This window comes from Ammospiza caudacuta, chromosome 16 (genome assembly GCF_027887145.1).
Source record: "Ammospiza caudacuta isolate bAmmCau1 chromosome 16, bAmmCau1.pri, whole genome shotgun sequence".
Classification (NCBI taxonomy): domain Eukaryota; kingdom Metazoa; phylum Chordata; class Aves; order Passeriformes; family Passerellidae; genus Ammospiza; species Ammospiza caudacuta.
In genome coordinates, this window is record NC_080608.1 from 6,793,775 (window position 1) to 6,816,495 (window position 22,721).

The window sequence follows — 22,721 nt, forward strand, 5'->3', positions numbered from 1 at the left end:
TTATTCTTTTTTTATATTTATCCAGTGCTAAAGAATAAAAGCATGGTAGGACAAAGGCCATAGGTAGTCCACAGGAGAAGGATGGTGCAGTCTCAGTCCTTGGTGATTCACAGAGATGGTCATGTAACCGTTTATAGAAATGGTATAACCAGAGTTTGGTCTTTGTTGCACCAGCAGCAGTTCACATTTCTAAATGTAGCCAAGCAGTGGCCCGGCTCTAACACAGGGATTTGTTTGTGTTTATGACTTAAACTGAGAGGAAAACCTCTGGTTTATTTAGGGCTGAAAAGGGACTTGAACATCCATCAGTGCACTCTTAGAGAAGGCAGCATGGATTCACTGAAATAACAAGCTTTTTTTTAGATTTTTATGCAGTTCTGTATAAAATCATTATGCCTGCCTGAAGCCCATTAAATAGCCAAACCATTAAAATATTCTGACCTTTAACCAGATGAAACTTTTCATGACAATTTTATTGTAACAGTCAGTGAATGATCACATGGGAGTTATTCTAAAACATCAAGTGGTTTTCAGAATATAGAATGCAATTTTGTGAGAAAATGGTAGGCAGGCTACTGGAAGAGGTGATTTCATGAAATATAAAGCATAAGGTAACTTTTGGATAAATCTGGTATTTGTTATTACTGTGTTTCCATAACAGCATCAGAAATATCTATTTGGAACTAGAAATTAGTAAGTTATAATTACATCAATTCATTAAAAATGAAAGAAACACCATATTATGTCACATTAGTTTGCTATAAGCCTATTGCATTTTTACCCTTCTCTTTTCTATCTCCATTGCAAAATACATTAGAAATAGCTATTTAATGATAGCAAAAATCAATCATTGTGATGTGTGAAGTCAGACACAGCTTCAGCCCTCCTCATTTTCTTCTTATAGACTTTATTTACATAATAAAAGATCTATGTTTTTACATGGGCTTGTGAATGAAGATGATGGAAAAAAAGACAGCTACACAATAAGAATTTTATGAAGATCTCAAACAAGATCACAGGAGAAAAATTTTTCCTTTTCAGTTTAATACACAACTTGGAGAGTTGTCTGTAAATGCAGATAGCAAATCAGGGCCATGAAATATGTGTATGTAGATATAGGAAAGAAAAATTTAAAAGTGGGAAAAACTCTAATACAGAATCTCAGCAAGTTGTACTCCCCAAGAGCAAATAGTCAGTTGTGATATAAACTGTATGGCTGCTCCTTTTGCTGGGGCTGGAGGTTGCTCCACACACGACACATTTCAGCAGTGCAGACCTGAAGCCTCTGTTGCACCTGGAAGCTGAAATTCCCAGAGTCTGGAGAAAGCACAGCTCAGCACAGAACACAGGAGGCTGCACTTCAAGCCCTCCAGCCCCTCTGAGCAGTGAAGTAACAGGGCAAAACTCAGTCCTGCAGACTGATGGGAGCTTGAGAGCAAGGAGAATATTGCTTCTTATCTACAGGCTGAGATTGAATCTCCTCCAGCTTCAGAGTTCTGCAATACAGATATCTCTGTCTTAGCTAGATTCTTTTTGAACTTGATGGAGAGAAAGAGGCTCTTCTAGAGAGGGTTCATAGAACTATTTTGTGGGTTTTCTAAGGAAAAGATTAGGTGACTTTGGTAACATTCTGAGCTGGGTGAAATGAGATTCTGCTCCCTAGGAAGTACAGATATTTCATGCTGTTTCCTGTGGGAATTGTTTGATGAATAAGTTGAGTTAAAGCAACCTGCTGCTCTCTTGTTGTTTGAACTAGAACTTCCCAAGTGAGCTAACTGTTGGAATCTGTAGTGGTAGCTTTAATGAATAACTCACATTGGAGCATTTTGTGGTTAAAATGGATGAGCATGAAATACTATGATACCATATTCTTTCTATGGATGCATTGGAACAATCCAAGGTAATATCTTTGGGGTTTCTTTCTTCAAATTTGGATATGATGTCAGTATGAATTCTGAATGATTCCCTTCAGTAAATTTGGTATGATAGCTTATGGAGTAAAAAGTTCTCAAGAACAATATATCAATTTCAGTTTAATGCATTGTTATCTATTTTTTTAAAGATAATAGGATTGGACAACAAATATTAGCATAAATATATCCGCATTATCCCTAAATGAATACCTGGAAACATTTTGTGAACTTCAAAACACACTGGCATATGAAACAAAAAGTCACATGAATGATGAAAGATGATACTCTATTGTCCTGCTCTGGTGGTGGTAACTCATGCAGCCCTACAGCTTCCCTCCAGGTTCAGGGGTCTCTGTGCCAGATCCATGCACCAAAGTGAAGCTACTGCAGGAAGGGACATCAGGGGATGTTCCTTCCCTCAGTGTCCTCCACAGCCCAGCCCAGCTCAACATCCCCTGCTCTACTCCAGCCCTGGGCAAGAGGGAGCACTGCTCAGTGCAGCTGTGCTATTCCTGCAGAGTCTGAATCCATCCCTGCAGTGGAGGAGCCATTGGAGTTTTATGAAAGATACTCTTAAATCCCCAGTCTGCTCTTGCAAATATCAGCTCTTGGTTTAGCTCACCCTCAGCTTTCCCCCCCACCTTTGTTTTTGTGCTATCTCATTGTTCATATTTGTCTGTTTTGGCCATGGCTCAAGGCCAGAATTGAGGCTTACTTTTGCCTCTCTGCAGTATGTTGTATAAATATATGCTATATAAACATCAGTTGGGATAACACTATGATCTCCTTAGATTTTTTTCTTTTTTCCCAGCTGAATAAATTAGAAAAGAATCACCAAATGCTTGTGTCTATATCAGACTAATTTCTGTTTCGTTTTAGAGGTGTGAGGGCTAGATATTTCTCGGTGAGGAGGCCACCAAATACAGAGTAGAGAGGAGTTTAATTAACTAGTGTGGAGAAACTGCAGGAGGAGAAAATATATCTTGTGGTAGCTAGAAAGTGAGCAAGATCGATTTGTTTGCACTGGCAGCATCACCCACAGAGTGAACTGGAACAGGGAAAAGGGCCCCACAGATCCATGAGACATGGATAGCACAAAGAGCTGTGTTCTCATAGGACTGAGATGTTTCTGTGACCTTTAGCAAAATCTCAAGACATTCTGAGATTTTTATATCTACTGATGATTGTTCTAGGATGGTTAAAAACCTTCAGAATAGAATGTCTTCTTCATGTGAAATTTATAAAATCCCTAAAAAAGGAGGTGCTGAGAATTCTAAGAAAAAAAATGAACAATAATTGCATTGCAGTAAATAAATTCAGGAAAAAAGGTAATGATTATCGTTTTACAAAGTGATGCTGTGCTGTAAATTCAGTAATTTTTTTATGAGAAACTTAGTTCTGTTTATCAGTATTGTAAAATGTGCAATAGAGACCTTCATCCTCTGCAAAATTGCAATGTTTCTGGGGTTTTTCCCAGTTTTTAGTAGTTCTGGAGCAGAGCATCTCTCTACTCACTAGCATTAATATTAAAGATCTGAAATATATTAGGCTGTCTATGTAGGTGGTTAAAATTTGACCAGAGAAGACTTTTATTTGGGAAATTTACAGAGTTCTTCTCCATTCCCTGTTCAATAGCTAAACTCTATCACTAGTAATAAGAGTCTCAGTTTAAATATTTTGAGGAAAGGGAGAAAGATCCAAAACATTTTTAGCACTTTCAGCCAGTTCACATCAGCCAGTAGATGTCATTCTATCTCTATTTTAATCCCAGTTTCTACTGTTCTCATTATATTTTTCTAAATAACAAATTGCAGATGGGAATGGGGGTAAACATTTATGTTTAACTTTTTTCTGATTAATGCACAAGTCTATATCTTTTCAGTAATGTAAGGTGTCGGAGTGTGAAATTGGTTCTTCTTGATGCAACTGAGGCTGATAAACTATTGTCTTTTTGTCACTCATCCATTAGTACTATTTAATTTATTTATATGTTTGTACAAGAGATTTGTCAGCTTTGCACTCTGCGTGGCTCTTCTTTCTTTTTTCTTTACAAATTCTTTTTTCTCTCTGAGAGGGTTTGCTTGATGCTGTTCCTGTAGTTCTTATTCTAACACTTCTCAAGATGTCAAGGCCAAATAGAAGAGTTTTGTAACTCTGGGGTGACACACAGACTACTGCCTGGAGTCACACAAAAGAAAGGTCTGAGACCAAATGGAAGGAGAAGTTTGGTATTTTTTTACTGAATAACCTTATTGTTAACTAAAGCCCAAATGCAGAGCCCTGCTGGCAATTGTAGCAAATGGAAAGACTTCAATCTACAATAAGGATTTTGCAGTCTTGCTAAGATAAGCAATTTGTAATTAGTCATTTCATTTCTGTCCAAAGATACATAGTGACTGTCTTGAGAATGGTATGGGCAGAGGGCCAAACCTCTGAGGCTGTGAGGAGGCTGAAATGCAGTGCTGCCTTTGAAATGCTCACAACTGCACGTGCTAGTTGAGAGGGGAGGAAACTGGATGTGCTGTTCCTTCTATGGCCGGAGTAGCTCAGGTGCCAGGACTGTCAAGCTGACAGTTTTCAAAACACTGAATTCTTATTTTTGCTTTTTGGCAGCCATTGTTTCACCTGGTCTGTTGCATAGGGACCCCCGGTGTTTTGTTAGCCACTGAGCTCAAGCAGATGCTCTCCAGGGAATATTTACTCTGCTCCAACAGAGAATTTGCAATCCATGGTCCTAAAGAAGCCCTTGCTGTGCCGGAGCAAAAGTACCCCATTTTCTGCAGAGTCAATTACAAATACAGGAACACAGGAAAGACAGGCCTAAGGTGAACTTTAGGATGGGAGAACCTTACCTGGCTTTACAAAAGTAAGGTTTTAAATGAGACTGGAAGAATAAAAAAAGGATTACAAAATTACATTCTATAAAGCCTTTCTGTGGTACCTTTTCTTAAGGGGTTTGCAATATACATTACCTTTGAACCCACAAGTGTTGGGCTGAATAGTATTTGGTTTGGGTCTTTCCAATGCCACTGCAGTTTCTCTCCTCAGTCAGTGGAGTGTAATTAGGTGGGTGATTGTGGCATAAAATGCTCTTCAGATGCTCCAAAGGAATTTAATCTGTGTGTGTGCTGGGTGATGCATGCAGGGAATTAGTTACAAACTGCTGGTCTGACTGTTCTTGCTGCATTTGGGCTGTGTGAAAACTCATGCCAGTTTCCACATGTTAATACCACACTAATATCACACCAGTGCCTCACTGTTACTGGAAAGAATTTGACATAGGAGCGTTGCATTTCCTCTGGATTTTGGAGCTATAATCTTGGATAAATTTTTACCATAGAGAGCTACCATCTCAAGCCAATCAGAAATTAGAGCTAATAGGAATAGTTACACAAAGTGTTAATGGTACCCTGTGTCTTATCAGCATATTAATTATCATGTCAAAAAATCACTGTAAGGAGCTACTGCAGTCACCTAAGGAAAGAGAGTAACAATTCCATCATCAGTGAGAGGTAGAAAAACAAAAAGAGACTGAAAGTGTTTTTATAGATACCGACTGGCAAAATGTCTGTCTGCTGAAGAATATCACAGTCTTGGTACTGTTTGCATAGCTGAGGAAATCAGTTATATAAGCAAGCAAAATAAACACTACAGCCTGTGTAAAGAGGAATAACAAATAAAGGAAATAAGTGTGATGGGGAGTGAAAAGAACTGAAGAATATAAAGACACTGTGAATAGAGGGGATTGGGTGCTAGTCAGTTTAAATCTGTCTTGTACCACTACAAGGAAGAGCATGGAAACAAATCACTCTCAACTGGACAAGGAAATAAGAAAAAGGCTCAGGAAATTAGTTGTGGCAAGGGGTCTAAAAGACCCAAGATGTTAAAGCTCAGTTGGTTGGACAGAGGACAAAGCTTTTGTTGACTCGCAGTGTGCATCTGAATACCTTTTGCTGAATTCTGCACATTTTTACTCACAGCACCAAAAATAATGAAATTGCATTCTACCTTTTAAGCTGTGAGTCACTTTGCTGAAGGGTCACTGCCCAGACAGTCTGAATATGCCCAGCAGACAGAGAATACCAAAAGGGAGTAGAAATTTACATCATGTCTGTGTCGTGACAAAGGAAAATGTAAAGATAGCAACTTCTCAGGGGGTTGTTATTAGGATCCTTTCAATCTGTGCCAAAAGAACATTATTCAGGATTCATACTGCGATGTGGCTTGTGACTGGCAAAATCTTTAGTCCGGAATGTGTCTACTCATCATGTGGAAGAAGCTGTATCCCATTGCTGCATGCCTTTATAAAAAGGCTGAGAGAGGAAAAAGTGGAGAAGATCATGGAAAGGTCTGCAAGGTGCAAAGGAAAGATGGGAAGCCTCTAATAAGCTCCCACTTTCCTATTTTGACCTGTGTGAATCATGCCATGCAATGCTGAGTTTGTGTGCACTCGGGAAGGGAAGGGAGGACATGCAGGAATTTCTGCTTTAATCTGTCACCTAGCCCCATTAGAGAGTCAGGATCAATTGCCTTCCCAAAATTTGCCACAGTCTGGCTAGGATGGCATCAGAGCAGTGAAAAATAGGAGCTTGGAGAGAGGTTGGCTGTTCAGCTGCTTTTCCATGAAATTGTGAGCTTGGCAGCACAGCAGGCCTCATCCTTGTCACACAGAGCCTCCTGCATCCCCTGCTCCTGTAGGGACCATCAGGACATTCAATGTGTGTCTGCTCACATAGCTGTGGGTCAGCTCAGCCCGAAACAGAAAAAGCCCTGCAGCAGGGCTCCTCAGAAAGCTCTTCGCCTGCGGAATCTGATGCTCAGGGAGTTGTTTTGCCTCTTGGGACAGGGCATAGCTGTGGAAGGGGGCTGACTAGAGAGGCTGCTGCTCCTCTTACTCCTTTCTTTGTATTTTCATCGAGCTTACACTGAAATGGACTTCACAGGTTTTCAGATATGCCCAATTTGTTCTCTCCTGTACCTGTGGGAGAGTGTGCAATGTATTATCATCCAGATAACAACCTATTAATGCATCCCACTATGTACTTCAGTAATTGTATCCAGTGATTCTGCTGGAGGAAAAAATTGAGTTAGTGCCTTCATTTGGGCTCTGAATATGATCCATCTTTTCTCCTGTGTCCAGAGCTCCAACTGCAATAATTAGCTGGCATAGACCATTTGTAAATTTGAAATGACTAAATTATGTGATTCTTTCTTTGCTTTATCTTTCTGCATATTTAGACAGGAAACATGTCATCAGCTGTGGATGCAGCTTTTACGAAGAGATGGCTCTGTCTTTCTGTGCACTGTGGTGCAGAGATGTCTCAGTTACAGATGCATTGGGCTTTGCAGGCCTTACTCTCCCAAAACTGTTGCTTTCTAAAAGCAGAGAATTCACCTTTGCTTATCACTATTCTCTTTCTGATTGTGGTATGTATATACAAATACATTTACATTGGAATTTAATTATTTTGTGTGCATCACAAAGCCAAAGCAAGCCTTCCATTCACCTCACCTTTCTCCTTTCCACTTCTCTCTGTTTTGTGATATAACCAATGTGGTTAGGCATATCTTATGGAAATGTAAAAGTGATTTTGTCCTTTTCAAACCTCTGTTTTCAGTTCCAGATAGAAGAGATATGTTGTACTTCATGTGAAAATTTCTTGCTCACATGAGTAAGCCTGAATCCCTGTTGTATGTCTCCAGTGGTATATTGGTGTTCATTACTGCTGGTTGTATTGCTTGTTTTTTATTTTGCTTTTCCATTCAAAAGAGATGTTTTTAGAATCAGTGTCTGCCCAATGCCAGCTGGTCTGATGCAGCTCTTTTTGAAATACACATAACCAAAGAAAGGATCTACTCATATTTTAATATTTTACTATTTACTTTACTATTCATTCTCAGTAGCCAAGGAAATGATATGTGTTTTTCTCTGTTGTTTTTTTAGATTTTTATGATGCACTAGAATTATGACTTTAATAGGCAGAAGTTATATTATTTTGGGGGTAAATATCTTACCATAATTTTAGGTAGAGTTTAAAAGTTTTTAAATAAGTAATTTTGGAATACTTCTAAAATTGTACTTCATTTGTTAGGAATGTATTAAGAATAAGCATTTGAGACTGATTTTTTTTCCTAAATTTCAAAGCCAAATGGTTGTCTATTAGTTATACTGTACAGAATTTATACCTAGAAATCACAATTGTAATAATTAGGCTTTGTTTTCCCCATTTCTTTTCTGGGAAGATATACAGTAGCCTTCTGAGGTTCTTGAATTTTTAGCTGTTTCTTTGTACTACATATAAGTAACCTGAAGAAATTACTCTGTTTACATGCTCAGTTAAAAAAAAAAAAAGAAATTTTTAGCTGTCATCTAGCTTTGGTCCCTGGCTAGTTGCAGATATAAGAACATTCTGTATATAATGAAGTACCTAGAAAGTGCCAGTAGCTATTCAAAATGACTCTTCCTGAAATAAGCAACATAAAGGTCACACTTAAGATAATAAATATTCATGTAATTAGGTTATATCTAGCTACACAGAATACAATAGCACCAATCACCACAAGTGATTGAAATATTTTCATCAAATTCAGTGATGACTGAGAGATGAGGAGCACTGCCAAGTGGAACGTGTTTTTGGAATACTCCATGGTAGTTAAGAGTGACTGTTCAAACAATTGGGATCATTTAAATGTCTTTGCCAAACCCTTGCTTTTTTCTCTTTTGTATGGTGCAGTGTTCCTTGGCAAAGTCTGGGTCAAGTTGTTCCCATTCAGCAGCTTTTCACATCCTTTTTGTGTCAGAAAAATTGTCTGTACATGGCACAATGAAATAGAGAACTATTCTGGTCTTAGAGTTTTCATTACAGAAACAAGACTAAAGTAGTCACAACTTTCTTTCCTTGTACACAGTGACACTACCTGTGATCCCCCTTTCCCTTTCTGTAAAAGTTAAGGCGTTAGTGCCAGTATCTTTTTTAAGTTCTATTTAAAATTATTCCTTCTGAATTCCTTCTGAAATTTGATCAGGATTCAGCACTCATCACCTCAAGTCTTAAACCATTTTGTCTCGTGTAACAGCACACAGCAACATCTGTCCAAAATATCTCTGGTTTGTAGCAGTGCTTGTTTCCAACCCATGGGTTACAAAACACAACATTAATATTCCCCACATGTGTTCCTTTATCCTGCAGTGCCCTCCAGCAGCTGGAGCTGCAGGCACAGCTCAGCACAGGGCACCTGCAGGGAGATGGGCACTCCCATGGGGTTCTCCCTGCATTTCCATGGAGGGAGAGCCTGAGCTTCAGCACTTGCAGTAACACAATCTTTGCCTCACCCAGCTGGTTTGCTTATCAGCTTGCAGTGCAAAATCACAAGTATTTTATGGAAGAACTAATTCTAAGCAAGAAGGAGTCAGGCTCCCAATAGTGCGTATGCTGCCCTTCCCTTTGGAAGTGGCCTCACCCAGCTGAAGGCTGTTTCCTTGCCTCAAGCAGATAAAAAATCCTCCAGGGTCCAGACGCCACAAAGGAAGTTCATAAAATTGCCTTTCAGGCACATAACAACTGAGACATGGCACTTGTTCCACGAAGCACAGGGGCTGAGGGCTGTGATGATCCAAGTGAAGGAATTGCAGTGGTTGAACTCCTGTCCCTGCTCAGGCAGAGCTGCCGTCATGGCAGGGAGCAGGGGACTCAAATGGAACCTTGAAAGGCTTGAGGAGTGGTGATCTGTGACTGGTTGTGCTTGTCTTAACACATGGCATTAATAAAAACAAAGGGTTTTGTTATATTCGACACCAATAAGCTCAATTTAATATGTTTCTCATCGGAGACAATGAAAACCATTAAGTGAGGTAGAAAATTTTCATATTTACCCACCAAGAGTCTGTCATGTCTTTCAATTTCACATTGTTCAACAATGCTGGCATGTGAAAAATTATAGTTTGTGCATCAAGGTGAGAGACTGATGAAATAGTGAGCTATTCTTGTAGAGAAATCTCCATCTGTAACTGTGCTGAATTTCAGTTAAAATCAATTTATAGCTCATTTCATTATTTTCTGCTTTCAGAAGTGTGACCCAGTGATTATTTCTTCTTTTCTAGTCCTTGTTTAGTTTCTTATAAGCAAAACAAAATAAGAAACCATGCATCAATGTGCATATTTAATTCAAAGACTGCTCCTGCTTGGCCAAAGCTACTAGAGCACAAAATATACTAAGAAAAGATGTCTTTCTGTATTGTTCTCATGTTGAATCTTCATTAAGATTTCATCAAAAGTCCATTAAAATCTTCCTTGCTTAGTAAATGCAACAAGAGCTGTTCTTCCAGGGGCCCAGAAAGTCTGAGTTTCTTGAGGGGCTCAAATTCAACCTACTAAGAAAAAGTTGATCAGTGTTTATTCTCTTTTCTTTCTTTTTATTTTCTCCCCTGTTTTTCTTGAATAACCTGACAAGTTACTTCTGTTACATTTTAGCTCATACTTTGCAATATTTATGTGGAATTCTTTTTTTAGGCTCTCCTGAAAATGAGAAAACTGAGGTCTCATGCAAGGAATTTTATTTTGTAATGGAAACCTAACTATCAGGTTTTACTTGATGATATTTTTTGCTTATGGAATGCAGTTCACAGAGAAAATCAGGAGGTTGAGTGTTTGGAAATATTTCTTATATAATATATGGTAACATTTAGAGTAGTACGTGGAGTTAGCAAACCCAGCCAGACATGTGCAGTGAGCACCATAGAATTTGGTTAGATGATGAATAAAATATAAATAATTAAAATTAATATATAGGGCATTTTTATCTCTATGGCAGGTATAAAATAAATTTTACGAAGCTGGAAAAAATAGATATATTTGAGAACTGAAAATATGGTGTAGTTGAGATCTCAGGTTCTTCATCCTGTCTGTCTTGTGGTATCCCAAGATTCTGGTCTCTAACTGGAGGTGTGAGAATGAGAAGTTTGGGCAGCTAAAAACCTGGCTGATTTTGAGAGCTATTAGTCATGCTCTGGGCTATTTTGAAGTTCTATTCTTTATGCCAGTTTGCAAATTGTTCATCTGCATCTACCTTACCTCACTTGTCTGCCAGGCTGTCATGATGTCTTAATACAGACCAATAATTTAAAATTCACATAGGTGTATGAAAGCAGTGTGTAAGCAAGCAAGAATTTAAGTTAAGAAAGGACAGTGTTGTTGGACACAATAAAATTATGTCAAATAGAAGGGAGAGGGTTTTGTTCTTAATAGAGAAATCTTTCAGCACTGCTTCTGACTATGCATGGACATCTCTTTCAAAAGGAATTAAATAATGATAATCCACTGGTTTTAATGCAATGTTTGCTTTCTAAAGAAAACATCAAGAAGGCAAATATTTGCAGAGACAAAAAATGTTTTACTTCTGCTACAAAGAAGAAGATCTGAGCGGAATGTTTAGTTCAGACAGAAGGCACCAGCTAACAGCACAAATAATTAAAGAAAACTCTCTTGTAGGTGTTCAGTTAACCAGTCTTTATGAATTTCTCTTTAAGTAGATCTCTGCTTTGTTCAGCTTTTGCTTTTTGATGGTGGTGGTGTGCTAATGAGAGCTAGCTGCAGGGAAGGGTTCTGAGGGAAGGAGGAGTATTGGGGAGCACACTTTTCATCATGTAGATAGCTTTTATTGGATGCAGCAATTAAAACTGCTTTAGTCCAGAGGTTAAAAAGAAGAAAAAATCCCCCAAACCTTCAGTTTGCCATCATGTTTCAAGGGGCCCAAGGGAAAAAGAGGCTTCTTCTATTTCACATGAAGATTCTAAATCCAGTCCTTTGAGGTTTGAACAGTCTGACTTATAATAAAATCAAAACCCAATGCTTTTACTGCAGAAGAGGTAAACAATATTGGGACAGATATTAATGTCCTATAACTCGAGTGCTAAATGACTTCTGCTTTTGGCATGTTTAGATATGGCAGACATTTAAGAAATAAGCACTGCCAGGGTCTAATTATTGCAAACTAATTACAGCTGTTGAAGTTGAAGCTCAGGAAGTGTGAAGTGCCTTCAAGAATTGTAATTCCCTGGGGATGTGATTAGCTCACAGTCTCCACCCTGGTAGTTCTGTTTGGAGCTCTCTTGTGTAAGAAAAGCAGACAGGATTGACAGATAAACCTTGGTTTTGTCTGAGTTTCAGATTTTCACAGGCTGATTCACCTGAGCAGAAAACCTATGAACCAGTACAAGAATAGGGGCTTGCGTAGAAAGTTGTAGACAAATTTTAGCTATTTCCCTGGAAAGTGGGATACAATATTCTGCAGTGTTATTTACAGAAATGTCCATCAGGGGTTGTGTTCACTCCTTGGCTGATAGAGCACAAGGGCAGTAGCCTTTTAATGCAAGCCTGTGCTTCTGCCTGCGTGAACTAAGTATTGACCTGGGGTTTTGTATTTGTGTGGGGTTTTTGGTCTGGTTTTTAAGTTGTAGTCCTTTAGCATACAGTAAAAAAGCATTCAGGGTGAGGACAGAATAGAACTGTGCTATTTAACCTTTCAAACTTATTCTTCAAACTGTTACAGAGTCAGGAAGCTTCTGAGCTGAAGGCTCCTGACATGGGGCACTGATTGCACATTTGAATTACTGATCACAAAGCCTCTGCATCCTGAGAAGAATTTACTCCAGCACAGTTACATGTGCTAAACATGTACAGACTCTTCTAATCTTCTGCCTAGAAGGAGGAGATATTTGCAATAAAGCAAATTACTAGTATTTCACATAGAAGGAATTAAAAGAAATAATGAGAGGAAGCTAGGGGATTAAAGAGGTGATAGGAGACTGGAATTTCTCTTTGAGTCATTGCACTATGGGTTTGTTGAATTTTTTCTCTTTGTTGCTAGCCTTGCAAGTAGGTGAGATTTAACATGAACTTAGAAAAGCTTGAGAACAATTCTTTACCAAGCTGGAATTTAGACTATCTGCTGGCTGAGTTGGAAGAGCAGTGGGTCTGTGGTTAGAGAAAAATAAAGAGGACTGTGGCAGGGATAAAGATAACAATCTCCCTCATCTGGCTTTTCAGTTTTTCAAGATGTTTTCTATTGGTTAAGCAGGAGGATCTATCAGATTTCAAAGCTTATTAGAAAAATCCCTCAGGGCTTTTTGCTTGCTGCAGGGTGCTGATGTGCTTTAGAGCTGTCTTGGTTTTGGTTTTATTTGGCCTTATGTAGTGGCCTGTATTCCCCATGTGCAAGATGGTAAATAAAGCCTTGTGCAAATCAAGAATTCATAAATAAAGTGACTCAGGATTAGGTTCTACCCTGAGCTTTCTGTTCTGGGTGACCATTAGTGTAAATCATGCCATGAAACTGGTAGAAAGGGACATCTCTGGCCATTCAGCTGAATACAAAAATGAAAAAGCAGAGGGATTGTTTTAATACCAAGAGCTGAATCAAGGTTTGACTGCTCTTTTAACTATATCTGAGGATAAAAATAGGACTAACTGCTGGAAATACTAGTTTGCTAACATAGGCTCAGCCCTTTTTTCAGTCTACAGAAACACCATCTTAGTCTGACTTCAGAAAATAATTATATCTATAACCTTCTGGAAATAGTACCTAAAATTTAGCCTAGTCTAAAAAGGCTGCTTTAGGCTTGCTGAGATCAATAAAATATATATTAAACAAAATATTACCTGTAATCTGAATATGTTAGGGAAAGCTGGACTGTCAATCTTTTTTCTTTATTTTTTTCTTAGTTTGATTAGGTGACAGAGGTCTGAACCCAGCAGCTGCAGCAATGTTTGATTTATATTGGCAGTGTTATTTCTGCATGAAAGAGGTGGCCGTATTCTCTGGGGGCTGTGAGATGCTGTGTTTGTGGTGTAACAGATGCATGGTTGATATTAAGCCTCCTACCTCTGTATCTGTGCTTCTGGAAGAAGCATATTAGGAAACAAGGGCTGGAAAAAGCTTCATGGATCAACAAATCATGCTGGTATTGCTGTTTCATAAACTTCAAATCAAACTTAACATGAGTTAGGGAGTTAGGATTTTTGTCTTAGCTGCGGTACTTGGAAAACTATTCATGAATGTTATTGTCCTGAAGGGTAGAAACCTTCTGATTTCCAGTCTGAGAGAATTCAGTTTATATGCATTTTTTCATCTACCTACTTTAACCTTTAGCTTAAATTTTTCTTTTAAATACCCAAGCTTTATCCTGAAGTGCACTTATAGAGAACAGTCATACCCTCTGATGAGCTGTTCTTTCTTCTCATGTAATAGTCTCCTCATTCTTCTGCCAGGAGCTTTTTTCTTTTGCATGTTTCAGTCTCACTTAACTTTTAAAAGTATGAATAACATAATAATGACAAAGATTAATGTTTTTCAGTCTCTCCTGGAAATGCCTGTTTCGATTGTCTCTAACTGCTCATTTACTTTTTTCACAATTTTATCCCATTGGTGGCTCATCCTGTGACTGGTGACTAATATGCCCGGGTTTCTTTGTGACATCTACAATTGATGAGCTTACAGCTCCTAGCAAAATTCCCTTTTATTAGTCCTCTGGTGTGCTGAAAGGCATCGAGAGCTGAATATATAAGAGTTGGCCCTGTCATGTTAGTGACCTAGATAATGTTCTTAATTTTGCTTGCAGCAACTTTGTTGGACTTCTCAGTCACTTTACTTGAAAATCTAGGGGGAAGGAAAGCATCGCGGTTGTCTATTTTCTTAGCTATGGATGAGGTTAGTGAATTGCATTTTAAACAAGTAAACTACAAAGTCAGGACATCCAGAGCTGCAGCATCTTTAAAGTGAATTACTGTGCAAGTGTCACACCTGGAAGTGTCATATGCCTTGTATGAAGTGTGTGGCCCATAAGGACCCTAGAGGGGCTGCAAAGGAGGAATTAAAGGCTTCTGAAGCCTCCCACTGAGGTGGCCACTTTGACTCTTTTACAACCAAGTCTGAGCATCTTTTAGACTTCAAGGAAATTTGAAGGTTTTAATTACCACAGTTTATGAAGGTTTGTGACTGAGGACAAAGTATTATTCATTTAGTGTCTATCTTCCAATGAAATATGAAGATAAATAGAGATATTAGCCTTTGGGTATTGTTGGTTGTTCCAGTACCTTTTGAACTTGTGAAGAATGGGAGAAAATGTGAACTAATGAATATTAATGAGTTTGGCCTGTGTTCTTCTTGGATATTGGGAGGCACAGCAACTGGAGTAGGAAAAAAGAGGCGGCTGATGGGCAAGAAAAATTATAAAGGTGTTAAAAATGTGAGATCTGTGAAAAAGTCCCTTTATATTTAAATTAGTTTTTCTGCAATGTTTTAGCAGGCTCTTACCTATATCACCTTCAGCTGGGGCAGCAGTGCAAATTCAGTCATGTTTCCACAAACTTCACCTAAGGCCTTTGTGAATTTTCATTGGCTGAGAATTCCCTGTGCTGTGCTGCACTAATAGCTGTATCTGCCCTATAACTTAGGAACACAAGGGACAACAATGATTGAACACTGTTTATTTAACTTATTATTGGTAGCTACCTTAATTCCCCAGAATATTACATCCCACTACTTAGCAGGCATTTGTACACTGCTGTATATTTAACAGAGCTTCAGGTTATAATTTCAACAATAAAGTGCACAGCTGGGTGGCACAGGGAAGGAAGTGATTGCCAAGCAGAGTGTGATTCAAGTGTTTGTTGGTTTGGTTTTTAATAAAATATTCAAGGTCAGAACCATTTTATTTTTTAAAGGAGTAGCAGAGTATCTAAGGATAAGAGTATCCAGGTAGAAGATGAAGATCAGGCATTTCTAAAGACTGAACCTGGTGAAATTAATCATTTCTTGTGCTAATGCCATCTGTCTCAGTTTAGAGATAAGTTCAGGAGAGGAATATTCTGGAACAAGTGTTTCCTCTAACAAAAAAAAGAGGTTCCAACAATCTCTTTCTGCTAATGAGAAAATTAATACAAGTGGATTTGACAGTGAAAAAACCCAACTGTTTATTGACAAAGTGCCCACGTGGCATGGGAAAAATGGCAAGGACTTTTGTCTCAGGGAATTAAAAAACAAAGGTTTGCTCATCAGCTGGGGAAAAAAACCAGATGGGAACATGGTGAATGTCTGATGTTGGCCTCCCCTTCGCAGCAGGTGAAGCTGGCGGATTAGGGGTCCTTTCTTTGGCTGGGTTGGCTGTTCTGAGGTCTGGGGCTGGGATGGAGCAGCCGCTCAGCTCCCCAGTGCTTCCCCTCTTCCCCTGTGGATATCCTCTGTGGCCTTGGACCAAACCAAACCAGACAGTTCACAAAATAAAGGTCTCAAAGGATTGTTGCCACAGTCTCCAGGGCCAGGTAGAAAAACTTCTTGCCTGAGCTAAGAAAAACCCAAGCTAGCTAAGCAACAGAGAGCCCAGCCTGCCTGGCCCCCTGGAGGGAGTGGGGTTTGAAAAAGCCCCCACCAGAGCCCAAAGGCTCCTCCTGCCCTAGACCCACCTCCAAGCACAGAGACCATCTCTGGGCATAGAGCAGAACACAAGGGAATAGAAAACCCCAAGCCACCGTTTTCAGCATCCCTTGATGTGTCCACACCCTGGCAAACTTCTGACTGGCCTGCTACCTTGGATGTGGCACGAGGCTACTTAGCTTAAAGGTTTTTATACATGTTCTGGAAACACTTCCCTTCATTTCTGCAATGTAGTCAACCCTCAAGCAAATGGAATTGCAGCTAAAAGTATGATGTTTGGCAATAATCTTTCTAGCAAGTAATTTACTTTGCTCAAGATCAGCACAATTAAAGTCTGGTTGCAGGAAAACACATCAAAACCCCCTTTTTCCAGCTCTCTTTTATTTGCTTTCAGAGTTTTACATATAAATCAGCTACCCCAGTTGGTATCAGCTGAGCCTCTGAATTCTTTCCATTTTATATGATAATTTTGAAATTGAACAACACGAACAATGGTTTGGGTGGTTTTGGACAGAGTGTGAGTTTTGGAACACTCAAACAACAGAATTCTTTATTCCTTTGCTGAGAACAATACCATGGAGAAGTTCTTGGCAATAAGAATGGGGTTTTCCCTCTTCTGTGTGAAATATGGTGAAATATCTGGCACAAATAGGGAAGTCCAATATTTCCAGTACTGTGGACAGATGCTAGTTTTGGATAACCTCCAATAAACCACTCTCAGGAGTCGCATATGTAATTCTTGAAACAGACAATTACAGCAAGTAAGCCACAGTCCATCAATTAATGCTTGAAGAGTTGTTCAAGAAAATCCTTCATACAGAATGTTCTTTTGGTTGTTAGCTGAAAGGATAATTTTTCTCTGTTTAATTAAGTCAAATACATGTGTTACTTAGGAATAATGCTAAGTATTAATTTATTTTCCTTTCTCATTTTAATTATAGTGTGTACAGAAGCTTATAAAAAATACCCGATAAACTTTTCCCTCCCTGTTCTCAGGTCCTAAGAACAGAGAAAAATAGTAGATCCTTTAAGTGAGTTTGGTCAGAGTCACATCCTGAGGAAAACCTCATAGCTGTAAATATGTAAATAGACATAAGTAGACTTAGATGAATTTGCTCTAAGAAAAGGAAGAAAGGAATGGAGAAGCATAAGGGTCTCCTGTACTATTTTATTTTGCCTCTTGTTTTGCACTAAAGCCAAGCTCCAGTTCTACTAAAGAACACACTGACCGGCCTGTATTGTGGAACAGATGATGTTTCATGATGTTTGACGCTCCATTATGTTCCTTGCTATTTCTTGCATGCCAAGGTTCAGATCTCCTCTTTGGGCCTCTGTCTGAGATCAGTTTCCCCATTCCTTGAAAAGCTGCTGTAAATCCGCTTCTAACAAATGTACAATCTCTCTGGCTCTAGGGAACATCATCCCAAGAATATTCGTTTACTTTTGAGAATAGACAATGTTAGAAGTATGCCACTATGTCTTACTGCATTGTCATGCTTACATGAGACATGAAAAATTATTATTTATAGGGGAATTGCACAGTAGAAACTGTTCAGTACCACACAGCCACTATGAATATTTCTGCTCTTTAAATCACCAACTGCAAATTACTCTAAATGACACTGAAATAGTGTAGAAGTTAAAAATCTGGCGTGATTTATGTAAATCTTTCAAGTGCTTATCATGTATTAAAAACCACAAAATTTCTGTGTGATATCTTTATTTGAGCTGCAAACTTTATTTCAGTGTCAATAAAGAAGAATAATTTTTATTCCATATAGATTTAACATAAATTGCTGGTATGGAAATTTTTCAGTGCTTGATTATTGTAGAGAAGTTGTCAGAGACTGAAATAGTCCGTGCCTCAAACATTGATATAAAAGATTTCTGCCCATTATAGCAAAACTGTATAAAGAAGCTGCAGCCAAAGAAGCTTCCCTGAACATACCTGACTGGAGCTTTGGGCTGTAAGTGAAGCTGCCTAGATAACACTATAGGATGGAATCAAATAGATCCTGGAGAGGATCGATGGAGTATCATTGGGATCCAGGGAGTGGTGATATTTTCTTTATTCTGTCTCTGTCACTCTCTTTTTGTCCCCCCTCACATTTTCTATTTTTCTTTCTTTCTTTATCTCTCTCTTTCTCACTCTCATAGGTGCTATCAAATAAAATCCATACTATTGCCACTGGCATATGCTCTCATTTGCACCTATATTCACACAGAGGCATTTCTGAGACCTTTATTAACCAGATGATGACACTAGTGTATGAGAGCTGCAGAACAGGGAATGCTATGTGCTTACAGGTCTATGCACAATCTGTGAAGGAGTCAACTACAGGAATTGTTGTGGAAGTATTTCTTGTTGCTCACCGTTCCTTAGAGTAAATTCCCCAGAGATGAGGCCTTGTGGCTCTGGTTGCTGATAAGCTATTTGGAATGATACTGTCCTCAGGTGTGGGCTGGCACTTTTGGATTGAGAGAAGAACTTGATTTAGGTCTGTCTGTACAACAGGATAATAGAATAGAATAAGTTGGAAAGGACATTTTTCTCTACATCCACCTGAATTAACTCAAAATACCTACTTGAACGGTTTTATTCACTTAATTTGACCTGAGGCAGATTGGTATCACTGCCTGCCTTTGAGAAGAGCTAACAGAGTCTTGCAGGAGGACCACATTTCTTGGTAGGAATATGAGTTTTACTTATCACTTTTGCCCCTGAAATTTGTCACCAAGCTCCTCAAGAGCAGTTAAAACGTAGAGGCATCTGCAGTGCTATTGGGAAAATGCCATAGCAGCTGTCAATGCACCAGAGGCTGTTTGTGTGACTGGAAGTTAGATTATTGTTACGCGGCGGTCATCAGTTTGGATAAAATAAAAAAGGAATACAAATATTTTGTTAAAATGGGCAGGTGTTAAAAAAATTATAGCTTTAAAACAGCTGTCTGTTCTTCACTGAATTTAGAGGAAGGCTTCCAATAGTTTCACTATATGTGCACCTTGGTAAGAAAAGCCAAATTCCCTTGCTGAGCTCTGTGAAGTCAGGCTGTGAAAAATTCTTCAACACAGACACATTCAGAAGATCCTGCATATTTACAGGGAGTTTTCTTCACCTTTTGCATGTCCATCCCTCCACCTTACCACACCTTCTCATAGCTCAAGACAGAGTCCACTGAGCAGTGCTTCTCTTGCTGTACACCTTCATTGATGTCTTTGGCCAAGTTGAAGCATTATTTATGGTATAAAATGTACCCTTCCACACAATGTTTGAAGGATTTGGGGGTGATATTAACAATCATGAACACTGTTCTTTGTTAGTCACTAAAAGATTTCAGGATTTTGCACTTTAATAATCTTTGCACAGTGGATTTTGACAAATATCAAACTGTAAAGCCTCTTTCTTCAGAAGCTGCCTATGTAATAGATTATTTACAGGTCATAGTTTTCTCTTGCTCTGTATTTTTCTGCTTGCCTCAACAATTCAGTATAATCAATTCACTCAACTCTTCAGGAAAAGAGAGTAGAAAATACTTCAAAACATAACTCCTGCCTTCTCCAGGTACCCCTCTTTACACAGTGAATGGTTTTTATTGGTACATATTAATCAATACAGCCTGTAAATCTGAATGGAGGTTACTCAGATGTTGCACAAGCTTTCTGAAGTCTCCATGCCTAGGATTCATGTTTCTGTCTACAATCTCTCTGTTTTGATGAGAAGACCCTTTTTTTTATGTATAACTAAGAAGTTATGCATGTGTTGATATCAGTATTTTAAAATCTGATCCAATGTTAAGTGAATGGAAAGTGATGGAAGCTTTTCTTCCATTGATGGGTTATACATGTGAACAGGAGGTATTTAAAACTTTATATGGTTAAAACGATGTTTCAGATTATGTTTTCCACTACAGTCCTGATATGTGAACTGTGGGAAATGCTGCAATGATTTCTACATGTGTGAAAACCAAGAAATGTCTGGGAATATGCATAAAAAAAAATCTGACATGGAAATGGGTACTTGACCACTTCCATAATTTAATGTCAGTCATGCAGAGTTTTTGGATTTACTGGCAAGATGATTTAATCATCCCAGTGTTCATGAATCTCACCTGTCTATGGATATTCTGTGAACTTAAGGGCTCCTGTAACAGGAAGGGTGCCTATTATGGGAATTGTTTAATGTGCCACCTCATGGAAATGGAACAGGATTCAATTAGTCCTGCATTACATCTGTGGAGGCAATATTTGCACTGGCAATGTCTCCCTTTATAGCCTGAGATCAGAATTAAATCACAGGGGAAGACCCTTTTTTGTTAGACAATGATTAAGTGGCTGTCACAATTTCAGCAACATTTGATTCTGTAAACTGTATTGCAAAGGCCAGTGATGTTTTGGCCAAAAGAGGAAAAGTTGGTTTGAATCCAGTTTTGTGTTTTCTGACTCCACAGGAAATTAGAATGTAGCTAATGTGAAATCCTTATTACCTTTGTTTGCTTAATTATAGTTTTAGGAAAATGGATACTGATTAAGCCACAATATTTAAACTCAATTTTTAAAAAAAATTGCATAAAAATGAAATCTAGTCATGGGGAAAAGAGAGAGAAAAGGTTTCTGTGAAGATAATAGAATTGTTTTGGGTTTATATACATATATTTGAAAAACAGGATAATTGTATTTGCAGTTGACTAAGTGCAAATATTTTAGATTTGTAAAACTCACCTTTGAATCGCAGTGCAGATAGATGGACTCTTCCATTTCATTAGTATTCTGGGTGTCTGGGATGTGCCAGCTAAATGCAGCCATCCTTTGGGAGCTGGTTGTAGCCATAGCAACTGGGCTGCAGTCTCCAAAGCCGCGTGGCTCTGGCATCCCTGCAGCTCGAGGTGCGCGCTCGTTCATCAATGCGCTGCTTAACCACCACGGGAGACGCCGCTCTCTGAGCAGCCTGAGGAAACTCAGAAGGTTTGCACTCAGTTTTATCTGGCTGGGGAATTTGCTGGTGGTTTGAGAGGTCAAGCCTTGCCTGCTGTGGTGCCTCCCTAGCTGCCCGTGCAGCTCCGGCTCTGGTGGGAGCGCAGCGGAGCCGTGCGAGCCCTGCCAACGAGGCACAGCCTGTGGCACCTCCCAAACCTCTCATGGCTGATGGAATCTCTGCAAACCTTTAGAGGCCATCTCAACTTGATCTGGGCAAGGCTCAAAGTACAGAGATGAAGCACTGTGGTGACAAAAGAGTCATAAAACTGAGTAATAACTGAGTACCTAATTCCTTTGAATTCACCTGGAAGTCCCAGCTGAAGTGCAGTTCTTTTTCTCATTGCTTATGATGAAGTCCAAAATTTAATCAAAAGTAATTCGCTGGAATTAACCATATAGGGTTTACACCCTCAATTGGATCTCAACACCAGTGCTTACAAAAAGAGAAAAAGGAAATGGCATTATGTAGACAAAATAATTATGGCCTACCAAAGAACGATGGATGAAGGATTAGAATCATTGAGATGCATTGTGAAGGCTGATCTACAACAGAGACTAGACAGAGCTAAAGAATAAAGTAGGGATTTATTAGGCCTCAACAGATCCACCTTGGGTAGCACAAGAGTCCAGGCAGGGCTACACCCCAGGTGAACCAAAATGGTCACAAAAATGGATGACGGGTCACGGGTTCTGTCACTTTTATAAGTTTTGGTCCATTTGCATATTGGAGTTAATTGTCCAATTACAGCTTTAGGTTATAAAGTTCCATCTTTCTTGTTTTTCTCTCTTCAGTCCATGTTGTTTGTGCTCTTGGGCCTGAGATTTGGATCATTTGTCCTTGTTGCCCAGCTAGAGAAGGAATTGTTTTGTCTCCCTGCTCTGTGCACAGAGCTCACCATCCCCTCATATGAAGCCCAGACCCACACAGTAAAGAAGCAAAGAACCTGAAAAATATAAAAGTTAAAACCTGAGGCATCATCATCACAAAAAAATCTTCATCTCTTAGTAAAAAATAGTGTTTTATATCAATGAAAGCCAGTACGCACCAGAAGTCTATACTGATGCAAAGACAAAGCCATAAAAATAATTTGCATTTTGTGGAATGATGTGAACAAAATATTCTGCAAGCTGAAAAAACACCTCAAGTAATAATGACAAATTTCCAAATAAAGGTGGTATGATTAAAAAAGGATAGCTAATGCTGAGTTATTTAATAAAGTTAACTATGACAAATGCACAGCTGGCAAAAAATTAAAGGAAATTATGCAAAATAGATTTCATCCAAACATATTTATGTTGATGTGAAAACCTTATGTATTCTGAAAAATGTGATCAAGAACATTGACAATTTGAATGTTTTGTTTTTCCAGGTCAAATGTCCTTTCTTTGAAATCCAAATCACTA